The sequence below is a fragment of the Myxine glutinosa genome, chromosome 1, assembly GCF_964187855.1.
Source record: "Myxine glutinosa chromosome 1, kmMyxGlut1.1, whole genome shotgun sequence".
In the NCBI taxonomy this organism is placed as follows: Eukaryota; Metazoa; Chordata; class Myxini; order Myxiniformes; family Myxinidae; genus Myxine; species Myxine glutinosa.
In genome coordinates, this window is record NC_136261.1 from 324,188,268 (window position 1) to 324,202,063 (window position 13,796).

The window sequence follows — 13,796 nt, forward strand, 5'->3', positions numbered from 1 at the left end:
AATATTCCTACAGGTCGCACAAGATCTGCCTGCAACCCTCTTATGGTTAAACTGCCAAAATCAAGACTCTCTGCTCACCTTCACTCCTTCATTCCTCTTTTCTCCCGCCTCTGGAACAAACTCCCTCACTCTCTTCAATCCCCCTCCACCCTCCAGGTCTTTAAAACAGCTGTTCACCACCATCTCTTATCTTCCCCCATCCAAAACCTTGATCTTTTCTACCCCCGCTAATTTCACTCCAATTCCACTTTTTTGAAATACTAACTTCTGTCCTGGAAGTCCTTGGTGTCCTTGTGTTTTATACTTCTCCCTCCCCCCCCCCCCCCTCCTTCCCCCCAAGCCCTCTCCCTTCCACACATCTCCCTGCTCTCAAATGTTGTGTTTGTGTGCTTCCCCTTCTCTCCCCATCTTGTCTTCCGCTCCCTCTTTTTATATATTTTGTTTGTCTGGTTGATTTGTTTGTGAAGTAAATGTTAGCTCTTTCACGAGCCTCGATTCGGTCTACAAAAAAAAATAAAAAAATAAAAATAGCTGTATGTTGAAAAAGTCAAAACTTTACATGGGGTGTACTTACTTTTTCACGTGACTGTATGTGGGAACATTACATGCCCACACCAGGAATCGAACCCAGGTTCTCTGGAAAAAAGGTCCACCAACCATTAGGTTTTCCAGAGGACCTGGGTTCCAATCCTGGTCAGGGCATGGAATGTTCCCACATATATCAATTAATTTATTTAATACTGTTCATTGATGTAATCGGTATTTCATTTTCTCACATTTAAAAAATGTCCTGTTTTATTTATATAAATTCCACATTTATACAAATGTCAAACTGGAAAGTTAACATCGTGTAATGGAAGAATAAGGGAAATAGGTGGAGATGTTAGCCCTGTGGGTGGGTATGGGAGACAACCAGAGGTTGTGATGAAGTGTCAGATTAAAAGACGACAATGGTGGGAGTACAGTAACAGAGTTGAGTGAAATTTGCTTTTCCTTATCAAACCAGGTTGAGCCTGATAGACTGTAGATCAGAGGATGACAAATTGCTTCAGATAAATTATTGCTATTTCCTCTGCTGCCTGTGGCTGGCTGCTGGTTGCATCATTGCTGGGAGCGTGGCAGTGCCGCTGATGCAGTATCCCGTTTTTTAAAACCAAAAGCACATTTTTAACCCAAAGATTTTAAATCTCAAGCTCTGACCAAAGAATAATCCCTTGGACGGATGTTAAAAGTGGGCGTCCCATCTTCCAGCAACGATTGGTGGACGTTAAGGATCCCATGGTGTCCTTGGTGAACAGTAGGCGAGCTATCGAGCCTGAGCAAATTCCAAATTCCTTCTCTAACGTATAAGGGGCACTGCATCATGATACTCGCAGCCATGTGATGTACATGAAAGAAAAGGTGAGCCCTGACTCCTGACCTCATGTATTGAAAAGAGAAAGATTGAAAATATATTGCTCATCTGACAAGTTCCATCCTATTATATCTCCTTAAACCCATCCTGAAGAGTGAAGACAAACCTCAATAGCACAGATGCCCGCCACAATTCCTCCAATGATTTTGGCATTTTCCCTGAAAAAGGTAACCAGCTTGTCTCCGCAGGGCTGTGGAAACAAGAAGACATCGAGAATCAAGGATTAGGTCTTTATGAACTATTGCATACACAAACTATGGATTTGTATGATAAGTGTTGGCAAACATTTCTACAATTAAGTTGTATTAATGACAAAAAAATCAGTAATATAATCTTTTTGTCATTCCACATATATGTGATCAAATGGCATGGATTTGTTATTAAACATCGAATAATGCTGGAAGGTAGGAAAGTGACCAGAAAAGAGTTTCTCCTTGTGCTATTTGCTTCCTGTTCACCGATCATGCGAGTAACATATTTCAATGCACAGTCAAGCGCCCGTTAAAATAAAACAACTGCTTGGAGAGCTATCCATGTCCTCATACCTGACGATTCATTTCCAGGAATATAAATCTCCTTTGAATTAAAGCAAACACAGGATAGAAAAATACGGCTGCTTTTGATGGACCACTGTGTCCTGCATACATTTGGGGGGTTTTCCTATTTTTTTGTTTTGCCTAAAACACTTTCCAACACCGACTAAGGAAAATTTATATTTAATAATAGAGCATCACACTCACACACACACACACACACTTATCGGGGATAATTACATATTACTTTTCACATCGCTACAAAGGCTCAGGCCCTGCAGAGCAATTGTATAAAATCCCAAAAAATAAAACTTTTTTTTCAAAATGTTCACGTTTATTTTGGCTGAAAACACTCCGTGACACTCACTGATGAATCTCTGAAAGTTTAACGAAGATCCGTACAGCCATCTCTGATAAAAGTGGCGACACACACACACACACACACACACACACACACACACACACACACACACACACACACACACACACAGGCAGACACACACAGACAGGCAGACACAGGCACACAGATAAAAAAACTCCTTCCATACCCAAAGATGCACATAATCTCCCCCTGGAGTTTTTCATCCCTTATAATCATTACCTCTTCTTCTCCTTCCTAAGTCTCATTTAACAGCTCATTCACGCCTGTGTACTTTACAGAAGCGGGAAAAGCGGGGCACCTTGAACAAGTTTATAACATTTGGCTCTTCACCTGAAATTTCAAATAAATCAAACAAAACTTTTATTGTGGGTGAAAAACATGTTTTGACTTCAAGTTAAATTCTGCCAGAGGCAACATTAGTCAGCATTTTTCCATAACGGTCAATTTTGATGTTTAAAAAAAATCCGAAGAGGTTCAACATGCCCTATGTGCAGTGTACATTGCACCTTGCAAGGGGGGTAGGTTGAACCGCACCCTGGTATTACCAATTAAGCTAAAAAGACAATAATTTAAGGTAATTACAAACTTTTGATGAACCCCAAACAGTGTAACATATTGAAATGTGACATCGTTTTGACTCCAAACTCATTACTGTCCTCTGTCATGGTGTATCAAGATGGTCTAACATGTAACCCTGCATGCAGTATAACGGACAATAGTGCAAAGATTGTCACCATCCAAACCTTTAATATTTTATTTATTTAGAACCTTAAATGTCTCATTTATGCAACTAATGGGATAATGAGGCAATCCATCATGGTCTGTACCAAAATAACATTTTGCATTCATGGTGAGGTGGTATCAGTTTTTCAAACTCAACTCATTTTGAATAATAAAGTTAATTATAATTTAGAGTTCGCAAGTGGTGAGGCAAACAGCAGCTGCAGATTTCAAACCTCATCTTAACACGTCCATACTTATTAGTAATAGACCTGCCTCTGGTCGCTTTGCTGATGGGTTCCATTAAAAGACCGCATGATGTACTTCACAAACGTATTGCATGTATATCTGATAGTGTCAAGGAGGACGCAAAATGAAGTTAAAGTCGTGAAAATACGTTATTGTTTTTATACTCGTTCATAATAGGTAATTGTTGTTGTTGTTGTTGTTGTTCGTGTGCTCCTTCCATGTACTTTTATATAATTTTGCTATTTTACTTCAAAAAGTATTACTGTATTTCCTTTTGTGTGGCTCCTTCCATCTATATAATTATATAAAACACCGTTTGTGTGTGTGTGTGTGTGTGTGTGTGTGTGTGTGTGTGTGTGTGTGTGTGTGTGTGTGTAATGTTACCGATAGACTCTGAAACGGAGAGGCTCACGTGCTTCATATTTGGCATAGACATGGCCATTGAGCCTGGGACGAACATGGCCGACCTCAAAATATTTGACGATCCATATTTTTTATTCATATTTACCTCAGCGCATTTCAGCGAAGTACCCGCTAATCTCAGCCGGTGTCAGAACAGCTCGCTGATTCGCTCAGAGCGATCACGTGATGTTCCATCCCCGCCGCTAGACTGATTCGCTCAGAGCGATCACGTGATGTGACCATTGCCATTCACTCCACATAGGTGGAGATGCAGTTACCGGGCACCATCTTGGTTGGCATTCGATGCTGGGCGATGGTGATTTCCGTCACACGTTTGCACGTAATTCAGAGCGAAAAGCGATCGTGTTTTGTGTCGATTTTTGTCGATTTTGTGCGATATGAATTAAATGTCTTTGATAGGGACCGGTAATTCCGCCAGGGGCGCTGCGCACATTACTTACGTCACGCTGTGCAATGTGCATGGCACTCTGTGACCGCCGTTGCGGTGCAATGCTTTGCGGGCAAATCGTTTTTATGCCATGGTATGTCATATTTTGGACTTAACCACTCTTCATGATTGATCATGTGACATCTACACAATCATGGCTACCACCGAGACGGATCCTGGTTTCACGTGAGTAATATTTACCATATTTGCTCGATTTTTGAAACCGATGCATGCAAATATCGTGTCTATACCACACCTAAAATATTTTTTAGAAAGAATAAGCACATCTCCCCTTTGAAATTGCCCCCTGAAGTGTGTCCAGGTGGAATTTCTAAGTCGTAGGTCTTAGCAACTCTCAGCAATCTTTTACCGCATGGATTTATCTCGAGTATTTTCTAAACTGTGCTAAGTTGAAGTTGCGGACATATTTCAGCAGTTTTCAATGTAAATCGGTGTAATGTAACCTCCCCCCTCCCCGTTCGTCCTTGTGCCGAGATACACCCACACACCAGATTAGAAGTTGGTACTTCGCTTCTTTTTCGAGATATTTCGCTCACAAGTTTCAGACATATATATGGTGGCGGCCATCTTGGATCTTGACGTGGCGACCCAATTATCAATAGCGTTCTTCCTTATGCCGAGATACACCCACACACCAAATTAGACATTGGTACTTCGCTTATTTTTCAAGATATTGTTACAGACGTGGTTGTGGATGTTGGTTTACCGAGCGGTTTGGTATGACCGCGCCTGCACGTTTACCCGATTATACTCGAACCTTGGCCGAGTCGCGCTATGCTAGGTCAATGAAGGAAAAGGACACAACGGCTGGGGTTCAAATGACACGACACCAAGGGTTCAGTTCTCAAGACCTCCGGAGGAGGTTATATTAGGGCGGAAGGTCAGATTACAACGACAAGAGGGACAGCATAGAAAGGCAGGCACTTAAACACGGTCTTATCTTAACCCCGACAGACGACAGATAAACGGGACAAAACTGACTCACACGGGGATTGATGGCAAGGAGGGGCAGGTCTTCGATGGCTCAAGGTGCACCTTGGCTCAGGGGCAAAATCGACCCGGTCCAGTCCAAAGATACGGGAGGTCTCACTCAGCGCTGGAAGGTCACGTTCTTTCTCCAAGCTGGGGGCGCATCTCACGTCACGTCCGGTAAGTCGCTGCGTATATCCGGCGGGGAGTGACACGCCCTCGGCAAGTTAGCTCCGCCCCAGATGGAATCGGTCCGTTGCTTCTCATTGGGTGCGGGGGGGGGGGGGTTACCGGCTCCGCCCTTGACGAGGGGCTGACAGCCAGCCCCTTCGTGGTAACCCCGTGGAGCGCATGGCCAATGGCGGCTAACCAGCCGGAGCGAGGACGTACACTCCCCGCGCCGCGCCGCCCCCAATCTCCTCTGTTGTTGTAGTTGTTGTAGTTGTTGTAGTTGTTGTAGTTGTTGTTGTTGTTGTTGTTGTTGTTTCATGGGGAAGATGGGAGGAGGTAAGGGGAGGTCCTAAACTCACTACTGGTGCCATACAATCACATTCTGGTGCAACGAAGAGTCAGAATTAATGGAAACGAGTCCTTAACTGACATAGACTAAGAATAACTAGCAAGATGTCCTATAGTTGTCTACGTGAGATGCGGTGGACCTGGGCACGACATTTAATGGGGGAAAAAGGGGAAGGTCGGTTCTACAGAGTGTTATTTACAGGCAATGGGACTAGGGAATGGGGGATTGGGGATAGTTGGGGAGTATTGGGGAAATAGGGGAGTATTTACAAGCGGATATTGAGGCCAAGTCCCATATCCGCAACATTGCACCCTTCTCTACCCTCGGGCCCTCCCGACCCGATAAATTTTTACCTATTTTAGTGTGGCACTCAGATGTAGTTCCCTCTACTATTAACTCTACCCTGAGTGCGACAGTTTTACAGATGTTCACAAATGAGTAAATATGTCCCCCTGCGACGTTGCACCCTTCTCCTCACAGAAACACACCCACAGGATAACCGAATTGCGGAAAGAATTCGCAAACTAAACATACAGCCGGTAGGGAGCATTATTTACAAGACTACGCTGATATTTACACTACGATCCAGGACCTGTTTTTGGAGGAACACATGCAGATGTTATGCATAGAGAGAGCACGCATGCCAGCATCGATACACCAACCCACGAGTGCTCTGTGGCCTACGGCCTTTAATAATGTGCAGAGCACCCCTTCCCAGCACCAAAAGCACCACCCCATCACACAGTCAGCACCATCCGGTGCAGTCACCATTGTTCAATGAATAAAAATAAATTCAACAACCCCTAACCCTGCAGGTGTCTCTTGCTCTTCATGTGGTGCACTTGGCCTTCTGGCTTCTTTCAAAAATAAAGAAAGGCGCCAACCGCGTCCATTTCTTTATTGTGGCCGTCAGGGGGCCAACTGTTAGTGGTTCACCTTGTATGGCATAGGTGCCATGTTGACCCATAGGTCCATCCACGGGTGGTGCTTGGCCGCAAAAGAACTGCGGTCCATTGTGGGTGGCCACAAATATTGCGGTCCATATGGTGTATCGATCCAGGCAGCAAGCAGCGAAAGTGCAGGCCCACAACTGCGGAGCCAGCACCTCTCTCTCCTCTCTCTCTGCCCCAAAACCAGATCCTCGGAGGTGGGAGACAAAAGAAGCAGACAAGTGAGTAAGGTGGTAAGGGCGCAGCAGTGCACGCAATATAAGGTAATGCACACTGGGGGCACATGGGAACCAGGTGAGACGGGTACGTTCCTACCGTACGCCCCCCTCCCCCCCCACCAGGTAACCTACATGGCCCCTCCCTTACCCCTTACTGTATCCACAAAACACAACAATACCCATAAACATCTACTTTACAAATCAACAAACATCCATACTGTCTTCCCCGTTCCTCCCATATACCAAATTCGTCTTCTCTCCCTCCTAACCAATCAAATTTGCCATTTTCAACTCTCATCAAAATTTGCCATCTCCAACTGAACATCAAAATTTGCCATTACCAATTCATCATCAGTCCCTCCTAGGGAGGGAGAGATGGAATCACCCCAATGTCTCATCCACGTCGTGATGCGTCTCACCAATCCACACAGCAATTCTCATTTCCTGCACACAGAACAAAGAAAACACAGGTGTGGAGTCATCATCATCACCACAGGTAAGTGGCTGCGTATGGTGCGACAGGTTCATCAATCCTAACTATTTCCTAAATGACTTTAACAACTTTACACTACCCGGGGTCTTTCTCCGGCCAAACCATTGGCCCTCTTACACTATGGGTTCTAAAAACCAATTCCCATTGACCAAACTGTGGTGCTTTTCAATTTGGGGTCTCACTCCCCCGATTCATCTCCCGGTGCCCTCGCACAATTTCTGGGCTGTGGCGTGTACCTCTCCCAGCGGGTCTACCCACCTGCACACCTCCACCACTACAGTTGCCTCCGAGCTTACCTGCTCCTTACCCTAACCTAACTACCTGGGGAAGGCCCTCTGGCGCTCTCCCCACTCGGTGCCCTCTCTGGCACTGGGCTACCCCGGTCCGTCCTCCGGATCCTCGGGCCCCACTGACACTAACGGCTCCCGGAGCCCACCTGCGGCCTCACCTGGCCGACATCCTCACAGTGGTGGAGTGCCCAACCAACTACACACACTAACAGGCTACACGCCCAGCCATTTCCACAACACTAATGCACCCATCCACAATACCATTCTGCAACCGCACCACAAATGCCAATATCCAACCACAATTTACCTATACCCTCTACCTAACACTTACACTACCTGCCCCGGGTATCCGTGAAAGGGGTCCACTCTTCCCCCATCCACACCTTCGCACCATGCACACCACTCCGTACCACTTACTCCAACTCTCTCCACACACCTCTACCTGCACACCTGTGCTCTCACACCTGGTGCCACCTGCACCCTTCTCTCCCCAAGCGCATTCGCGCTGATCCACAACACTCATTACTCACACACTGCTCCACACACCTGTCCAGTTGCACACCTGTGCAATCACACCTGTTCAATTCTCATACACACGGCATCATCTCATCTAACTACTCCCCTCTGAAACTTGCGCTTCCCAGTCGTCCCTTTAAACTATTGCGCTCCCACGTCATTATCATCCATACTAATCTACCTGCGTCCCCACTACAGGTATCAGTCACTAACTATACTTAACGTTACCTACTGTCATCTTCTAGGGCCCTATCAATATAACCTAACCCACCCGGGCTAGTTTTCACTGCCATACACCCCATAAGCTATTGCTCCTTTGCCCCCACTATGGGAAGGGTGGCAGGGATGCCCCCCTTACCCACCGGGCCCATCGCTCACTACCAATTTTGCACATCAAATTTCGACAAATCAAAAATTTTGCCAATCACTACCCATCATCTGCCAATCACTACTGCCAATCCCTTGCCAATCATCAAATTTTGTTTTTCTCTAATTTTGGGTCCAAAACACTAACCTCATCACCCAGTCTACTCACTACTGCCTCTCGGTGCGCCAATTCCTATCCAAAGCCCGGCTTCGTAAAGCCAAGCCATGAATGCGGGTTGTTCTGTGCCAGCGGCTGGATGCGTCCGGCACTCGGTGCAGGGACGGGGGCTTACCCGGGCCGAGATCCCACGCACCATCTCGGCGTGGAGCCATCCAATGTCCCGATCTCGACCTGCCGGACTGCCTCGACAAAAAGTGGTCGCCATGACGACCCTTTCTATCGGGCTGCCCGCTCCGCCTAGTGGAGCACGGACGCGGCCGTTCAAAGCGAGGCCCAGCACGCACCGAGGGCCCGATTCGGCTAAAAGTCGCTCTAACCTCTAAACCGGTTACCGTCGATGCTTCACCTGGACGCTTACACCCCGCAGCCCGTTCCTTGCTCACACATCCAGCCGTTTCCATGCTCCTTGTACCGTTCCTTACACACCCAGGTACACCCATTCCACTCACAGCCTTGGTCACACACCTGACCACCGAACACTTTGGCACACATTCGTTGGTCGCACACCTCACCAACACACCTCTTCGCGCCCCCTCCTCTGTCACCTCCTCTGTGACAATCACAGGTGTGCTCTCATTCGCACACCCAACCACATGCCTCACCACCAACTCCAGCGTGCATTCCCACTCACGCTCTACCATTCCAGGTGTGCATCCTGCCATCCCAGGTGTACATCCTCGCTCACCTGTCACAACCAACTCACTCTCCTTGTCACTCTCAATACTTTCACCTCCATTCTTGACAGCGCACTCACCCTTACTCTTGACAGCGCACTCTTTCCCCATGCACCTGTCCGTCACACACCTTTCTCGCGCACACTCTCCCGTCACACCCTCTGTAACACTTACCACACCGCGCTTCCATGTGCCCCCTCGCACACGCGCTACGACCGACTCACTCTCGCCAGCACCCTCACTCCTTGGCACACACTTTTTCCTCACACACCCCAGAGTCGGACTTTCTTGCACACCTCCTTTTTCGCACACCAGACCTGTCGCACACTTCACCAACGGCCTCTCACGAACACCCGGGTCTATCTCGACCCCCAAGCTTATTAAATCCCCTGGCGCATCATACGCACGACCATATTGGTCACCACTTACACCGGGTCCTCTTCCTCTTCGCTTCTCCTCCATCACCTGCGAATCCCTCATCCGGTTAATGAGCACATCATCACGATTCGAACACAGACTTTGGACCAATTCTTTTACTTCCTCCTTTATCTCTTTCTTATCCTCTCTCCGTCGCTTTTTAATTTCGCTCACCCCCTCTTCCACTTCTTCTAATTTCTGCTTCACCTCCTTCATCTCCTCGTGCGCCCCTTTAAGTTCTTCCTCTAACTCCACTTTATTTTTTTCTATGTGCTCCCGCACCTCCCGCTCTTTAACCTCCATCACCTCTACCACTTTGTTCATTTTTCTCGTCAAGTCCTCATGTACCGTCTGACACTCTTTTTTAATTACCCCTACGTCCTTTTTCATCTCCTTCTGCGTCGATTTTAACCCCTCTATTACCGCTGTGTTCTTCTTTACCTGTTCCCCCAACTCCTTTTGTCCCACTGTCAGTTGTTCTACTCCCAGCGTCAACTCCTCTATACCACTTTGCAATTTTACAGTCCCCTTTCTCACCTCCTTCTCCATGCGCTCCTTACAGTGCCTCACCTCCTCGCGCACTCCTCCGACCTCCTCACTCACACCTCTTCTGATCTCCTCTCCCATCACTTGCATCTCCTGCCCAGATGCCACCCTCATCTGCTCCATTTCCTCCCTGTGAGCATCCAGTTTGGTTTCTACCCCCATTCTGACCCCCTCTATCTGCTGCCCCATTTGGTTAACTTCCCTTTCCGCTTGGTCCCTCATGTCCCTCAATTTGCCTTCCATCCTGTTTTCTAACCCCTCTAACCCATTTTTCACTCCCTCTATCTGATTCTCCTGGGCAGCCATTCTATTTTCTACCCCCTCTAACCCCTCTTGCATCCCTTCCATTTGATTCTCTTGAGCGGCCATTCTGTTTTCTACCCCCATTAACCCATTTCTCACCTCTTTTATCCCGTTGTCTAACCCCTCACCGGTACCCCTCGCTTCGTCCCTCATTACCCCCATTTGGTTTCCCATTTGTCCCATACTGCTTTTCAAACCTCTAATTTGGTCTCCCAATTGCTCACCCATTTGTTCCATAAGGGCCCTCATTTGCAACATAAAAAGGTTCGGATCCACCAGGGGCGCTGCCACGGTCGCGGGCGCGGTGACCAGCGGGGCGCCATTTTGCGCTCCCGCAACGTCGGGCGCAACGACGCTATTTTGTGCGTCTGCTACCCTCGCTGCTTCGCTCTCCTCGCGTCCCTCAATTTGGTCCTGGACCGACCCTGCCTCACTCTCCCCTACCGGACCCCAGCTGTCTTGATCCGCCATAGCGCGACTTTCAAAATTCGGGTTTTTATTTCCGTAAAACAAATCAAATTTCGCCGTTATAATTTCGAGCGCGGGAAACGCGCTCCGGATCGAATTCTACCTCCCCAACACCAATTGTTACCCTAGTGGTACAATTGGTGTTCCAAAATTTGGGCCTAATAAATTTAGTCCCAGGTCCGAATTCCACTCCTCGACACCAATTGTTACAGACGCGGTTGTGGATGTTGGTTTACCGAGCGGTTTGGTATGACCGCGCCTGCACGTTTACCCGATTATACTCGAACCTTGGCCGAGTCGCGCTATGCTAGGTCAATGAAGGAAAAGGACACAACGGCTGGGTTAAATGACACGACACCAGGGGTACAGTTCTCAAGGCCTCCGGAGGAGGTTATATTAGGGCGGAAGGTCAGATTACAACGACAAGAGGGACAGCATAGAAAGGCAGGCACTTAAACACGGTCTTATCTTAACCCCGACAGACGACAGATAAACGGGACAAAACTGACTCACACGGGGATTGATGGCAAGGAGGGGCAGGTCTTCGATGGCTCAAGGTGCACCTTGGCTCAGGGGCAAAATCGACCCGGTCCAGTCCAAAGATACGGGAGGTCTCACTCAGCGCTGGAAGGTCACGTTCTTTCTCCAAGCTGGGGGCGCATCTCACGTCACGTCCGGTAAGTCGCTGCGTATATCCGGCGGGGAGTGACACGCCCTCGGCTAGTTAGCTCCGCCCCAGATGGAATCGGTCCGTTGCTTCTCATTGGGTGCGGGGGGGGGGGGGGTTACCGGCTCCGCCCTTGACGAGGGGCTGACAGCCAGCCCCTTCGTGGTAACCCCGTGGAGCGCATGGCCAATGGCGGCTAACCAGCCGGAGCGAGGACGCACACTCCCCGCGCCGCGCCGCCCCCAATCTCCTCTGTTGTTGTAGTTGTTGTAGTTGTTGTAGTTGTTGTTGTTGTTGTTGTTGTTGTTGTTTCATGGGGAAGATGGGAGGAGGTAAGGGGAGGTCCTAAACTCACTACTGGTGCCATACAATCACATTCTGGTGCAACGAAGAGTCAGAATTAATGGAAACGAGTCCTTAACTGACATAGACTAAGAATAACTAGCAAGATGTCCTATAGTTGTCTACGTGAGATGCGGTGGACCTGGGCACGACATTTAATGGGGGAAAAAGGGGAAGGTCGGTTCTACAGAGTGTTATTTACAGGCAATGGGACTAGGGAATGGGGGATTGGGGATAGTTGGGGAGTATTGGGGAAATAGGGGAGTATTTACAAGCGGATATTGAGGCCAAGTCCCATATCCGCAACAATATTCATCTCACAAGGTTCAGACATTCATGGCATCAGACATAAATGGCGGCGGCCATCTTGGATTTTGACGTGGGTTGCACCCACACACCAAATTCGAATGCAGTCCTTCGCTTACACGCCCGCACGCACACACGAACGGAGGGGAAACCCATAGTCCCCCTTTCGCTACGCTGTGCAACGGGGGACAATAAAAAATGCCCTACTGTCATAAAATAACAAATGTTACCATTGGACCCACTATATTAAAGCCTGTTGTCCCACTTCTTCTTCCTCAATACTGGAAACATGGGCTTTTAAAACACTACAGACAAGTAAATGTGATTAAAGTCAGAAATTTTTGTTCCAAGTAAATGGATTATTACCTTCCCAACCAAGTAAATGTATGGATTATTACCTTTCTAATGGTACCATTTGTATTATTCTATGGCAGCGGAAACTCTTTAGAATAAAGCGTTACGGATGGAGAAACTCAGCTCCTTTTAAATATAGTAGTGAAATCAGCTCACCTGATAGGCATTGGTCGAATTGCACGGCTTGGTTGCACAGCACACGTCAGGAAGAGTGGTTACATTATTTGCAATTTGATAGGCAGTAAAATCAGATGTTCCATTGTAGCCGCAACATTTAAACTAAGATGCACAGAAACAAGAATCAGATTAAGGTACACAATACATGTTATAATATACACAATCGAAATGCAAAACTTCCAATTACTGGAAGTAACACTGACAAATTAACAAGATTATATATAAACAAGAATATATACTCAGTGTACACAACATTAGGAACACCTTCCTAATATTGAGTTGCACCCCATTTTGTCCTCAGAACATCCTCAATACGTCGGGGCATGGACTCTGCAAGGTGTCAAAAGCATTCCACAGGGATGTTGACCCGTGTTGACTCCAATGCTTCCTGCAGGTGTGTCAAATTGGATGGTCGTGGATCTCGACTCCGAATAGCTCGTTCCATCTCATCCCACAGATGCTCAATTGGAAAGAGACCTGGTGACTGGGCAGGCCACTGCAGTAAGCTGAATTCAGTCATGTTCATGGAACCATTCCTGAACAATCCTAGCTTGTGGCATGGGGGCATTATCCCACTAAATAAATCCATTCACAGATGCATACACTGCTGCCATGAAGGGATGCACCTGAAGATGTTCAGATATCCTGTGGCATTCAAACGTTGCTCCACCTTTATCAAGGGGTCAATGTGTGCCATGAAAACACCCCCCACACCATCACACCACCACCACCAGCCTGCAATGTTGACACACGGCATGATGAATGCATGTACTCGTGGTTTTCTCCATACCCTGGTCGTCCCATCAACATGAAACAGCAGGAACAGGGATTCATCAGACCAAGCAATGTTTTCCCAATCCTCCAGTGTCC

At 47.5% G+C, this 13,796-nt stretch overlaps 1 long non-coding RNA gene across 1 annotated transcript in view; it reads right to left on the bottom strand.

The window, feature by feature from the left end:
* The window catches only part of LOC137411417 (uncharacterized), a 34,613-nt gene extending 21,508 nt beyond the window's left edge, over positions 1–13,105 (bottom strand). Inside the window, exons 1-2 of the long non-coding RNA XR_010981326.2 lie at positions 12,906–13,105; positions 1,521–1,604 (exon numbers count right to left, since the gene is read on the bottom strand). This is a non-coding gene — a long non-coding RNA (uncharacterized LOC137411417). The remainder of the gene's footprint in view (positions 1–1,520; positions 1,605–12,905) is intronic.
* Positions 13,106–13,796: the final 691 nt, after the last annotated feature.